The following is a 14171-nucleotide window of genomic DNA, read 5'->3' on the forward strand; positions in this document are numbered from 1 at the left end:
TAATATTTCTTGGGTTTGTGCTCCCTAGGAGACTGCACACAATTTCTGAAGTAGGATAGAGCCAAACAGTCCAGCTGTATTGAAAGTCTGTTTTTATATACAAGCTATTCATCCTTACAGCCGATCCCCCTCACAGGAGCATTTCTCACCTGAAGAAGTTTTACTTGGTAAGTACCCATGCCTATCTGATCAGTGATACAAAGTCACTGTGTTTATGACATAACCCATACACAAGACTTATACCCCAACATTCAAGCTCAAATAAATGTTTACTTGCAGAGCAGATTTGTATTTTTTTCCTCCTCTTCATCTAAAGAAAGACTCAATGAGTCAGCTACTTCCCAAGAAATAATATTGGCCTTGACCAGTTCAGCTGTAATTAATTTAAATAGCATTATAAAGCATGGTCAGCTCTAAGAGCATTTGATTGCAGAATAGCCCTGCAATAAACATCTGTGTTACTGCAGAACAATATGAAGAGACAGATACTCAGCTGCTATATATTGCCATTTGTCTAGAAAACATTGAAATCAGGGCTGAAACATACTGGAAATCTAATTGTTGTTTGCTTAATCAAGATCAATAGTATTTGGGCATTTAAAGTCTTTTGATGCTAATTTAGGAACACCCTAAATCACATGCTTTAAGGTCTACCAGGTCAGAAACACCTATGATTGCTGTGGTGAGCTGGGCGTACATCTTTACTTGCTACAACACTGAAGCCAATTTCAATCACCTGCCTGGTGACACCAGCTGTATTTCAGAAATTGTTGTCTCTGTTTTGATGCCCCAGTTTGAGCACGAACAGATCTGCTCCAGCTCCTCATGCTTCTCTCTGCTAGCAAATGCCTGAATGCATGTGTTTTATAACCAAGAGGAAAAAAGCACTGGGATAACTTTACTGTTGAATTTGTAAAATTCTCATTACTATCATCAGAGCAGATGTTTGTGCCAGCTTAGGTTTATTGAACTTGACTAGCAAATGGCTCCTTTTCAATTAAAAAAGGTCATTTCATGGCTGTCTGCAATGCTTAATGCAAACGAAGCAGCACACAAAAGTTGCTGTATGGAGAAAATGCGTTAAATTTCACTGATGATAGACAGTAACCAACAACCCACTGGTAAACAAACACTGCCCTGTCACTAACAGAGCACAGCAGAGTATTGCTCTAACCCTGAACATGTTGAAGTATTTAAGCTTGCAGAGCTGACAGAGTTCAAGCATACAAATCCTCATGGTAATAGGGGTAGTTATTTGAGCTAAACACTGCTAGACACAAAGGCATACTACCGTCAGACAAGAAGCAGGGACGGCTGTTCAGGAACCAGTCCTCTTTGCTCACAACTGTGTCCATGCCCACAGGTGTTCTTGGGATGTGCTGGTCCTGGGTACCTCCCCACTTCGCCGTTATGGACACATTGCATTTTATCACATCTTTTTGTGAGAACCCATATACTTCACTGGTTCCCACTAAGATGGAAGAGCCTTCCCAGTCTCCCCTGTCTGCTCACTGAGTGCAGTGCTCTCAGCTGCCAGGCCTAGGCAGGACTTAAAACACATGAGAATCGGCGCTTTGCTCTAAGGTAGCTGAGAACTGAGCCTGAATTTTACATCAAGTTTCATTGGATGGCACCAAGACAGTGGATGACCACTTCCCTGAGAACATACATACATAACTACATCACTCAATTAAAAAAGCATAATTTTTGGTGTACCCTTTAAAATAACTCTCATCTCTTTCTGCTGATGTAATGAGGTCTGTCCAACATTTTAACTTCAAAAACAGTTACAGATAACAAATCCCCCTCCCTGAGTCTTAAGGAAAAAACAATCAAGCCTCTAGGAATAAAATCAGTAACAGTATCAAAGGCGGACCAACTGGTGAAGCATGTAAAGACGGTTTGGAACTTAATTTTTCTTTTTATGCCAAGAGTCTAGGCTATTACAACTAATAACATAGGAGGTATTCAATTTCTTCCCAGCCATAACTGAATGCATCAAATTGCAACACTAATATATCATGAATTTGATAAATGTTATGGTATTTTTCAAGTAAGTTACTCAAATCACTGATGCATTTGAAGTATAGGTACTGTTTGAAAACAGCAAATGAACCCTTACCAAAGAAAAACTAGTGTTGAAATATAAAAGCAAAATCAGACAACTTTACATGACTGGGTGGCCTTCCAAAAACTAGCCTTTTGCATTTAGTCAGCCTAACAGCAAGTACGAAATTGCCCTCACGTACTAAAGAAGGCAGGATTTCTTGACCCACATTCCTACTGGCCCCACAGCTTTTGTTTCTTATTATTCCTGAGAGAGACATATGAGCTAACGAGCTAATTTCTGGCAGAGATTCTGCAACAACAGGAGGACATACCACTGCTCACCGGTAGGAAGTAGCCTCTCCTGCAACAGCTGTAGCACATGCTGAAGAGCATATTCACATTGTTGGATCAAGATTTCTGCCTCCTTGTATCAGAGACAAGAAACGAAAGACATATGGGCCAAGATTCAGCAGTTCATTAATTTGCTAGTCCCTGATTAAAGGGCTGTGTCATGACCCTGACAAAATAAGAAAACACAGATATTTTTCTCGTATTCCCATAAAGTCATCAGAACATGCCCATACACAATCTGTGCTCTTATGACTTTGCAATTCTTATTTTCTGTCCCTCTCTCCAGACCACAGATCTGTTACAGAAATCTTTTGGTGTGGCTGTTCCTACAGCGTGAAGGGCAACAGAATCCAATCACAGAATCACATAATCACAGAACGTTAGGGATTGGAAGGGACCTCGAAAGATCATCTAGTCCAATCCCCCTGCCGGAGCAGGATTACCTAGATCATGTCACACAGGAACGCGTCCAGGCGGGTTTTGAATGTCTCCAGAGAAGGAGACTCCACAACCTCTCTGGGCAGCCTGTTCCAGTGTTCGGTCACCCTCACCGTAAAGAAGTTTTTCCTCATATTTAAGTGGAACCTCCTGTGTTCCAGCTTGCACCTGTTGCCCCTTGTCCTGTCAAGGGATGTCACTGAGAAGAGCCTGGCTCCATTCTCATGACACTTGCCCTTTACATATTTATAAACATTAATGAGGTCAGCCCTCAGTCTTCTCCAAGAAAAGAGACCCAGCTCCCTCAGCCTCTCCTCATAAGGGAGATGTTCCACTCCCTTAATCATCTTCATGGCTCTGTGCTGAACTCTCTCTAGCAGTTCCCTGTCCTTCTTGAACTGAGGGGCCCAGAACTGGACACAATACTCCAGATGCGGCCTCACCAGGGCAGAGTAGAGGGGGAGGAGAACCTCTCTTGACCTGCTGACCACACCCCTTCTAATACACCCCAGGATGCCATTGGCCTTCTTGGCCACAAGGGCACATTGCTGGCTCATGGTCATCCTGCTGTCCACTAGGACCCCCAGGTCCCTTTCCCCTACGCTGCTCTCCAGCAGGTCCATCCCCAACTTATACTGGTACATGGGGTTGTTCTTGCCCAGATGCAGGACTCTACACTTGCCCTTGTTATATTTCATTAAATTTCTTCCCGCCCAACTCTCCAGCCTGTCCAGGTCTCTCTGAATGGCAGCACAGCCTTCTGGTGTGTCAGCCATTCCTCCCTGTTTTGTGTCATCAGCGAACTTGCTGACAGTGCACTCTATTCCCTCATCCAAGTCATTAATGAATATATTGAATAGTACTGGTCCCAGTACCGACCCTTGAGGGACTCCACTAGATACAGGCCTCCAACTGGACTCTGCCCCATTGACCACCACTCTCTGGCTTCTTTCCTTCAGCCAGTTCACAATCCACCTCACTACCCGATCATCCAGACCACACTTCCTCAGTTTAGCTGCGAGGATGCTGTGGGAGACTGTGTCAAACGCTTTACTGAAATCAAGATAGACCACATCCACAGCTTTACCATCATCTATCCACCGGGTTATGTCCTCATAAAAGGCTATCAAGTTGGTTAAGCATGACTTCCCCTTGGTGAAGCCATGTTGACTGCCCCTAATGATCCTCTTATCCTTGATATGCCTAAAGACAGAACTAAGGACAAGTTGTTCCATTAGTTTTCTGGGGATGGACGTGAGACTGACTGGTCTATAGTTACCCGGGTCCTCCTTCTTGCCCTTTTTGAAGATTGGAGTGACATTTGCTTTCCTTCAATCCTCAGGCACCTCTCCCGTTGCCCACGACTTAGCAAAGATGATGGAGAGTGGCCTAGCAATGACTTCTGCCAGCTCCCTCAGCACCTGCGGGTGCATCCCATCAGGGCCCATGGATTTATGGACATCCAGATTGCTTAATTGGCCCCTGACCCAGCCCTCATCAACCAAGACAGATTCCTCCTCTATCCTGACTTCCTCTGGGGCCTCAGGGGTCTGGGGCTCCTCAGGACAGCCTCCAACAGTATACACAGAGGCAAAGAAGGCATTCAGTAACTCCGCCTTCTTTTTATCCTCTGTCTCCAGGGTACCCACCTCATTCATCAGTGGGCCTACATTGCCTCTAGTGTTGGTTTTACCTGCAATGTATTTGAAGAAGCCCTTTCTGTTGTCCTTGACCTCTCTTGCAAGGTTTAATTCCATGGAGGCCTTAGCTTTCCTAGTTGCCTCCCTACATCCTCTGACAACAGACTCATATTCCTCCCAAGTGGCCAGCCCCTCCTTCCATGATCTGTACACCCTCTTCTTCCACTTGAGTTTGCCCAGCAGTTCCCTGTTTAACCATGCAGGTCTCCTGGTACCCTTTCTTGACTTCCTACCACCTGTTGGGATGCTCTGATCTTGAGCTCGGAAGAAGCAGTCCTTGAATGCTAACCAACTATCTTGGGCCCCCTTACCTTCTAGTACCCTGTCCCATGGGATTTCCCCTAGCAATTGCTTGAAAAGGCCAAAGTTGGCCCTCCTGAAGTCCAGGGTTGTGATTCTGCTAGCTATTCTGTTCCTGCCACATGAGATCCTGAAGTCTACCATCTCATGGTCACTACAACCAAGGCTGCCCTCAACCTTCACAGCTTCAACCAGACCCTCCTTGTTAGTGAGAATAAGATCCAGCAACGCTCCTCTCCTAGTTGGCCTCATCAACCTCCTCGTCCTAATCCGGTGGCCTGTAATAGACACCCACAACAGTATCACCCCTGCCAGCCTGCCCCTTAATTCGCACCCACAAACTCTCAACTCACTCCTGATCCGCCCCTGGATAGAACTCAATACATTCTAGTTGCTCACTCACATAAAGAGCAACTCCACCACCTCTCCTTACTGGCCTGTCTTTCCCACAGCTGAGATTTCTGCAAGAATTAAAAGTGTTAAATAACAAAAGCATAGGTAAGAGCACTGTTAAAAGTAATGCATCTATGTCTAGGCTAAGAACAGTTTGGTACAGCAGACTTGTTAATATTAAATGTTTCCTGGCATTTTTCTGCCCACTAAGCAAGAGAAGCATTTTGAAGAAGTCCAATCCCAGCGGAACAGATGGGGAAACATTATACTAATTTCCTCTTAGCGTTTAAACACAGAGCAAGACAATTCACCTTTTTGCTGGTTTGGGGATGGGTTCCCACCCCTCCTCCTGTGTTAGAGCTTTCCTGTGATGCATTAAGTGAGATATTCCCCATGCATCAGTCTCCAGAAGAGTTTCCAAGTGTTATTTCCTTTTTGAACTGCTTCTCTTCCAGCACTCATACTCTTTCTGTGCACTGTTTTAAATATATCTCTATTCTGCTTTCTATTTTAATGCACAGTATTCAACCTTTTAGCTAGTGATTAACATTGGAGATCCCAATATCTCCTCAGGGTGCATCCTTCCATGCCAGGGAAGCAACAGGGACAGGCCATAAGTCCCACCTCCTCCTTTGGAGAGAGCAGGATTTGGTCCTCCTCCATGACCAGTGCTTTAAGAGAGACAGATGATAAAAACAAGCAACCCTCCTGCCTGTCCACCCACACCATGATGTATTCCCCTGGTTTTTTCTGTTACGCTCTGTGTGGCTTCCACTGGCAGGGGCAACATAGTGCGTATGCTGCTTCATGGAAAAGCAGTTTATGCAGAAAGTTTGCTAGTTCTCTGACAGACAAACACACTCGTTGATTAAATATCACCGAGAACTCAAGTCCAGAGCAGATGGTGGTCAAAGGGGAGCCCAGGTACTTTTTGGCCACAATGTACCCTCAAGATGATGGAACAACTCCTATTTTTTTGTTTGCTTGCATTCCTCCCTATTTATACGCAAAAGACAGGAAAGCAAGGCCAGGCTACATTTAATCATTAACTCATTTTATCTGTATATGGCACATGCAATTAATCAAAGAGATTTAAGACAAAAATACTTCTTTGACACCTGTTTGCATGAGTGGGAAACAACCACAGATGGGAGCATAGTATTGCAGACTTGGTCCTGCTGGGCTGCGAGCAGTGTTGTAATTCCTTATAGGGCTGTCAAATTCCTCTGGAATTGTCCTGAACAACAGAGTGAGTGCCTTCCTGGTATGAAGCCAGGCTGCAAGTCAAAGGGGGAGAAAAAGTAAAGTGTCTTTCCTTCTCTGGGACAGCAGGTTCTGCCTCCACCTCATGACCAGTACTTGCTGACACTGGAAGAATCAGTTGGGAGTGAAGGAGCACATGGAGGCACTTAAAATACTGCCAAGGAGTTAGAAAGGAGATGCATTACCCAGCACTGCAGAATCCCTCTCTGTCCAAACTGTTTGTGTTTCTTCCCCAACTCTGCCAGGTTTAATGGCTCTTTGTTTGTGTCTGGAGAATGAACACCTTTTCTTGTCCACACAGAGCTTTCCAGGTAAGAGTCATCAGTTTCAATTATTACTTCAGTGGGAATTTTATTAGCTATAGAGAACCACACTTGTTTGCCTGAAGTGTGGATAGCTGCAAGAAAACTGCTAACTGAGAGTTACTCACATTTGTTGGTCTCTAAATCATTTCACTGTCTCATCAAAAGTACTAGGTTAGAACACGACTTTACTTATAGAGCTCCTTTCGTCTCACAGGGATTACATCAGCAAATGCTGATATGCAGCTACCTCTGGGGTGTTATTCTGTTTCCATAAAAGCCATGGAAACACTAACAGTGCGAAGTGTGAAATCCAGTGAGAACAGCAGAAGAGTTGTGCAGGCTCAGACCCAGGGGCTGCCTAGCTCAGGATCCTGTCTGCAGCAGAAGCAATATGTGAATAACCAGAGAAAAGAACAAAAAAGGCAAGTACGTGCCTTAAAAAAAAAAGGTTATTTCCTTTTCCAGCCTTCAAGTATTTTCAGTTCAGGGCATTTCCTGAGTCAAATCTCCTGAATCCATATAAAAAACTTTTGCATCCACAGCTTGCTTTGGCAAGCAGCTACATGTCTGTCGCCTGCTGTGCGAAAAACTACTTCCTTTTCCTTGTTTTAATCGCATCTCCCACAGGCTTCATTTGCTGGCTTCTAGTTCTTGTACTAGAAAATAGTTTGAGGCTTAAGGACGTGCTAAAAATGGGAGGAAAGCTCATCATATCTAGGGTTCTATTTTTTTACCAAATAAGAAAGGAAAGCAGATCTTGGCAAACTCCCCAAATCCTTTGAAAGCATTTATGTACAAATATTATCATAGAATCATAGAATGTTAGGGGCTGGAAGGGACCTCTGGAGATCATCGAGTCCAACCCCCCTGCCAGAGCAGGACTAATGTAGGGCAGGTTACACAGGAATGCATCCAGACGGGTCTTGAAAGTCTCCAGAGAAGGAGACTCCACAACCTCTCTGGGGAGCCTGTTCCAGTGCTCTGTAACCTTTACGGTAAAGAAGCTCTTCCTCATGTTGAGGTTGAACTTCCTGTGCTCTAGCTTGCATCCATTGCCCCTTGTCCTATCGCAGGGCACAAGTGAAAAGAGGTTGCCCCTTTCCTCTTGACACCCAGCCCTCATATATTTATACACATTAATCAGATCCCCTCTCAGTCTTCTCTTCTCCAAACTAAAAAGCCCCAGGTCTCTCAACCTTTTCTCATAAGGCAGGTATTCCAGTCCCTTAATCATCCTTGTAGCCCTCCGTTGGTCTCTCTCCAGTAGATCTCTGTCCCTCTTGAACTGGGGAGCCCAGAACTGAATGCAATACTCCAGGTGAGGTCTCACCAGGGTAGAGCAGAGGGGGAGGAGGACCTCCCTCGATCTGCTGGACACACTCTTCTTAATGCACCCCAGGATACCATTGGCCTTCTTGGCCACAAGGGCACATTGCTGTCCCATGGATAACTTGTTGTCCGCCAGGACTCCAAGGTCCTTCTCCACGGAGCTGATCTCTAGCAGATTGCCTCCTAACCTGTACTGGTGCATTTTATTACTCCTTCCCAGGTGCAGGACTCTGCACTTATTCTTGTTGAACCTCATTAGGTTCCTCTTTGCCCACCTCTCCAGTCTGTCCAAATTACGCTGAACGGCCGCACAGCCTTCAGGTGTATTGGCCAAACCTCCCAGCTTCGTATCATCAGCAAACTTGCTGAGAAGACATTCTGTCCCTTCATCAAGGCTGGACTGGACCCAGCGCTGATCCTTGGGGGACTCCACTAGTTACAGGTCTCCAGCTGGACTTGGCACCATTGATTACCACTCTTTGGGCTCTATTGTGTAGCCAGTTCTTAATCCATCTCACTGTCTGTTCTTCTACCTCACACTTCCTGAGTTTGCTCACGAGGATGTCATGGGGAACTGTGTCAAACGCCTTGCTAAGGTCAAGGTAGACTACACCCACTGGTCTCCCTGCATCTACCCATTCAGTCACGACATCATAGAACACTATCAGGTTAGTCAAGCATGATTTCCCCTTGGTAAATCCATGCTGACTACTCCTGATAACATTCTTCTCTTCCATGTGCTTAGAGATGACCTCCAGAATGAGCCGCTCCATCATTTTTCCAGGGATGGAGGTGAGGCTGACTGGTCTGTAGTTTGCTGGATCTTCCTTCTTGCCTTTTTTGAAGACTGGAGTGACATTATGTTTTCTTAAAATACCAAGGGAAAAGACTGAGGGGAAAAATCCCCCTTCAATTACTTGAACTGAAGGTTGGACAAACTGTTGCTTTCAGCAGCCTCAGACACAGAGTTTTTTTGCTGTTCAGAACAATTGCTGAGATTCCCAAATAAAACGAGCAGCCCCTTACACCCCTTCCAAGTGCCAAGATATGGATTTACTGCAGCTGACAGGAAGAGTGCCACTTCTTGACCCCACAGCACTTTTTTCCTTCCTTCCTTCCTTCTCCTCTTCCTCCCTCCCCACCAGAAGTGTGTTTTTCAGTTCAATGGGCTTTACAGATAGGTCTGCCATAAGCTTGTAATCACTTAGCTGCCTGGCACCTTCAACTACCTCCTGACTGCATCATGAAACTAAAGTTTGCTTGAAAGAGTAGCAAATGCTCCAGCTAAAAACTTTCTGGCAGCACATTCTGTCTATAATGACAAGTGCTGTTTATTTCAATTAGAAAAATAAATGAGTTTTTCTGCTTTAAGTTGGAGTGCTATAGGAGGACTTGGAGACATCAGGAGATTAAAAATACAGATATTAATTATTTGATATATTTCAATACGGCATCTCTAGTCCTCAAACAGAAAATTGGCACCATGTTTTCTCCCCTGTTAATAGAGGTGTTCACATCTTAATTTTGCAGGGAATGTTGATTACATTCCCTGTTACATTGGTCTCTAAAATACTGTCTTACAATATGTATGTGCAGAAAACACACATGATAGTTGCCTTGAAGGGTGGATTTTAGAACATTTCCTCCTTGCACTTCACATGCAGCAAATTCCTTACATCTCACCTTGTAACTTGACTTAGTTGACAGGCTACATCCCACAAATTATGCTCCTACACTTAATTTTTCTTTACATATGAAGTTTTCTGCTAGAATAATTTAAACTCGCACTAACCAAGAAAACCACAATGCTCATTACATCTATAGAAAACAACACAGAAAAGTAGGAAGCTAATAAAGCTGTAAAGCAATGACGTGAAACTGGTAAAATCAATGTAAATAATGGCTTCTATGATTACAACAACTAGCCCTAGTAATCCTTAGTACAGTACATAGAGTTTCAGAGTGTTTGTAAAAGTGGTCCAAAATAGCTCCTTCAGCCATTTAATGCCAGCAGGAAAGCCAGTTTGGATGCATTTGCCTGCATGCTAAATATCAGGCAAGATGTTGATAAAACACCTGCTCTGTCATGATTGTCCATCTCCTGTATGAGCCACAGTGATATTTTAAATATATTTGCACAGATACTAGCTTGGCTTCTTTGGCTGCCCTTATGAGAAGTCTTGCGCTATGTGAGCTACACTGTTCACAGAAACAGATTGGGATATTTACAGATGCAAAGATAGCATATAAAGCACGTCTAAAAAAGGCAAATGGCTGTAAAGGTGCTGAATAAATCTTGTTTATAGTTACAATTAAATACTGCCATAAATAATTCTTATTTCTCATGGAGATTAAAAAAAAAGTAAGAGCCAGGTGTTTCTACAGTTCTTGTTCAGAAGCCTAAGGCAAATCATCACAAAATGCCTCGTCCTCAGCCCAGGGGAATAAACAATGTTCTTCTATGGACTTTGACTCAATTCAATGAACCAAAGCATTTGTTTTTCACTTTCTCTCTTTAAAAAAATCCAGTATTTGTTCATGTCTGTATAGCACATGCACTGTTGCAAAATGTGAAATACCTTTTAATGTAAAGCATAGGAGATTCCGACAGACAGACCCCCATATTACACTTCCAGGTCTTTACTGAAATTTAGCACTGAGCAGGGCTGCTCAGTCCAGGGGAATATTTATCCCAAGAGTCTAACAGGAGAGGAAATTTCTAAAACAGTGAAGTGAGCATGAACCAGCATTCATCAGCATTTCACTTCAACCAAACTTTTAAAAGCTGGATTTGCAAGCCAGTGCTGCCCAGACATGCCTGTGCATCGAACTGCCAGCATTTGCCCGAGAAGACCTAGACACAGCGTGACTGTGGATGTAGGTCTTGAGCTGTTTTACAGCATGTTACACACACATTCCCATCCATTATTAGATTTTACCATTCTTCCTCTCCTCTTCCCGTATTAGTTGCACCACTCCCCTGCACCTATATTGTTATGAAATAAACATGACACTGCACAAAAAAAGGAGACCTCATTTGTTTTGCTTTCAGATCCCATGAATCCTCTTGCAATACAGCAGGGAGCTACAGCTGTGCTGGGGTCCTGTGACACAACAGGTTACATTTTCCTGATAAAGTAGTCAGTAACACATTTAAGAAGGTCTGTCATAGTATCGTTTCCTAGAGAAAAATGACGGGGTTAGAATTCGATGTATCTGATAAGCAGAATTAAAGCCTTTCTCAGCATCTTAGGCATAGCACATTTCTAGGTAGGGCCTCCAAGAAAAGGATGAAGTTCTTTTTCCCCAAAATGCAACAAACGTATTATATTGATCCTCAGCATTAATTAAAATACCCAATATATTTTAAAGCTTTAAATCTAGAGCCAATAGTACATTCATATAGGGATTTTACAAACATCAATAATCACCACTTTAAGTTTTCTTGTATATACTTTGGATATATTTGGTTAAAATATAAGCTAAAGAGGAAAGAAAACTATGAGCTGGAATGGATTGGGAACCATTTTCCGTGTGAGAAATTCCAGGCTTTTTGCTAAGAACACATTTTAGTGAAGAATTGAGAGCATTCAATTTAAGACTCTAAAGTACGTTGTTTCAAGCACCAGTGATTCGTTTTGACTTGCATTCTATATTCCATATAAAACAAAACAAGTTATTTTGACAGCAGTCTGTCAAGATTATTAGCAGTAATTAATCTATTCCCACGAAACGTTTCAATTTCAGTGGGAAATTAGAACCGTCAAGATTGTTGATGGCTCTGGTAGAAGCACTGCGACAAAAAACTATTCTGTCTCAGAGGTCCCAGGTGACCATTTCTATGCGTTTATACAAAATGTACTTCACCCCTCTGTATCGATGCATGTAAATTGTTACTGTGGTTAGCAGTGGATAGATTTTGTATTATATATACCAACCTATAAAATTCAACGCTGTAAGCTTCAGATAACTTTGGTAGTTATGTTAAGATCTGCAACCCTCATGTATGCAGACTTCCAAGGACAACTAAACAGAAGCAATGGTCTTTTCTCTACTAGAAAACAAAACCAAAACCATTTTGATTATTTTCTATTCCCAAAGACTATCCTTTTCTAAATTTTTATTACTCTCTATTCAGGCTCATACTACAGTGTCTGTCTGGCCACACAGATTTTCAGCACAAATGTAGAAGACAGACATTTGGCAGCTCTCATAAATACAGACAGATACTTCATAGTTACTGGGACAAAACATAATGAAATCTTCTAAGTTCCACTCAATAGCCAGATCAGCTTCTTAAAAAATGGCACTTCCTTTATTTCTAGCCATGCTCCCAAGGGGCAGAAGTGAGCAGCTGAGTCCTTGGGCTATGCATGGAGGTCCCCCAGGGAGGAATCTGGTTTTGAACCTTTACCATGATGCTGGATATGGTTTTTTGGCTCTCACTTACCTGCCTTCCTGTATCTCACTCCTCAGCCTGCTGGCTTTATTCAGCCTCCTTGCCCCAGCACCTCTGTTTTACACCATCATCCCTAAATTCCCCAGTATAAACCACCCGCAGCCCCCACAGTTTCATCCTCACAGGTAAAGCACAGGTCTAGACACCCTCACCACAGCCAGAGATTCAGGAGAGGGAACTGATGTTTTTCATCATTTTTACACAAAGACCTTACTTTGCCAATTCAGCACGTGGGTATATAGCTTAAAGCCAACCAGAGTTATGAAAGATCAATATACACACACACACACTCCCTGTAAATTTGCCGGGTTCGGTACTCCTGGTTCATGCTATTTAGCAGCTGCCTAGCTGCACACTCAAATGTGCGCAATGAGGTTCTCACGTCAGACCTGATTTCATGTAATTCTGAATGAGCAACTTTGCCACCGCTGTGTTAGGAGCAGCTAGTCTATTTGAAATCTTTTTGAAGATGTGCGTATCCAAGAAGAAAAAGGAAATCTATTTGTGCCCTCTGTCATCTTCCCTTACACCAGGATGGCCCCAAGACTGGGACTGGAACCTGCCATAAAGCACTGTACATGAGTAGGGCATTGCATGCATCTATATCAAAAAGCCAGAAACAGAAATTTTTTTGCTTTCTTTTTGAGAAACATGCCGACAGTCCTCAAGACTGGGCAGCAGCACCACCATCAGTCAGACACAGCTGTTCCTAAACAATCTTTTCTCCATTAAGTTACCAAGAACTGTCTGCGCTGGACCTTATTAAAGGTTGCTCTGCCCAGCACAGAAATTTTAACAGTAGGGAAAGAGTTTGACATTTTGCATCATTTAGTGAAATGCCAGACATCTGCAGGGCCTGAGAGGGCACTCAGTGATCCCTCTCCACCTTCTGCATCCTCCCATGGGGATCTGGTCCGTGCTCAGGCACCAGACCAGGAGCTCTCCACTGCAGCAAATCATCTGGCATTTCTTGTTGATGCCGTATTCCCCCTTATGTCACTGGGCTGCATCTTTACAGCGCAAGCCTGTAAAGATTGAGGTTTAGAAGAGCATTAAGTGTGATGAGACCACCCTTGGAGGCCTCGCAGCTTTAAGACTATGGCCTTAACTCAACATTTCCCAGTTAGAGCTGAAGGCAGTTGCCTAGACAACAAGTCTGATTCATCAGCAGCGAATCGTCAGGGCAACTGTCTCTGGCCATACCCGGGATGTGCTGAACAGCACTGTTGTGCAGCAGAGACAGCCGTCAGACATGGAAGGTCACCCCAAAAACGTTTCATGTCAAAAAGGTAAAAGCTTCCACTGGGGTATCTGTTTGTTAAGCTGAAGACAGACACTTTGCACTTGTTCACATCTAAAAAACTGAGTACAGCTAGTCCACATAAGGAAAGAAAAATATTTTGGCAAAGCAAATAATCCTATCTCAGCATGCTCTGTATCCACATAACATGACTATGTACAGCCCTTCAATCGTTTGTACACAGCATTCATTGTTTACACTATCACCATCTTTTTGGGGGATATTACTGATATAACGTGGGAGGAAGTTCACTGTGTTGTTTCATGGAGAATTTGTTCTCCATT

This window comes from Nyctibius grandis, chromosome 4, assembly GCF_013368605.1.
Source record: "Nyctibius grandis isolate bNycGra1 chromosome 4, bNycGra1.pri, whole genome shotgun sequence".
Classification (NCBI taxonomy): Eukaryota; Metazoa; Chordata; class Aves; order Nyctibiiformes; family Nyctibiidae; genus Nyctibius; species Nyctibius grandis.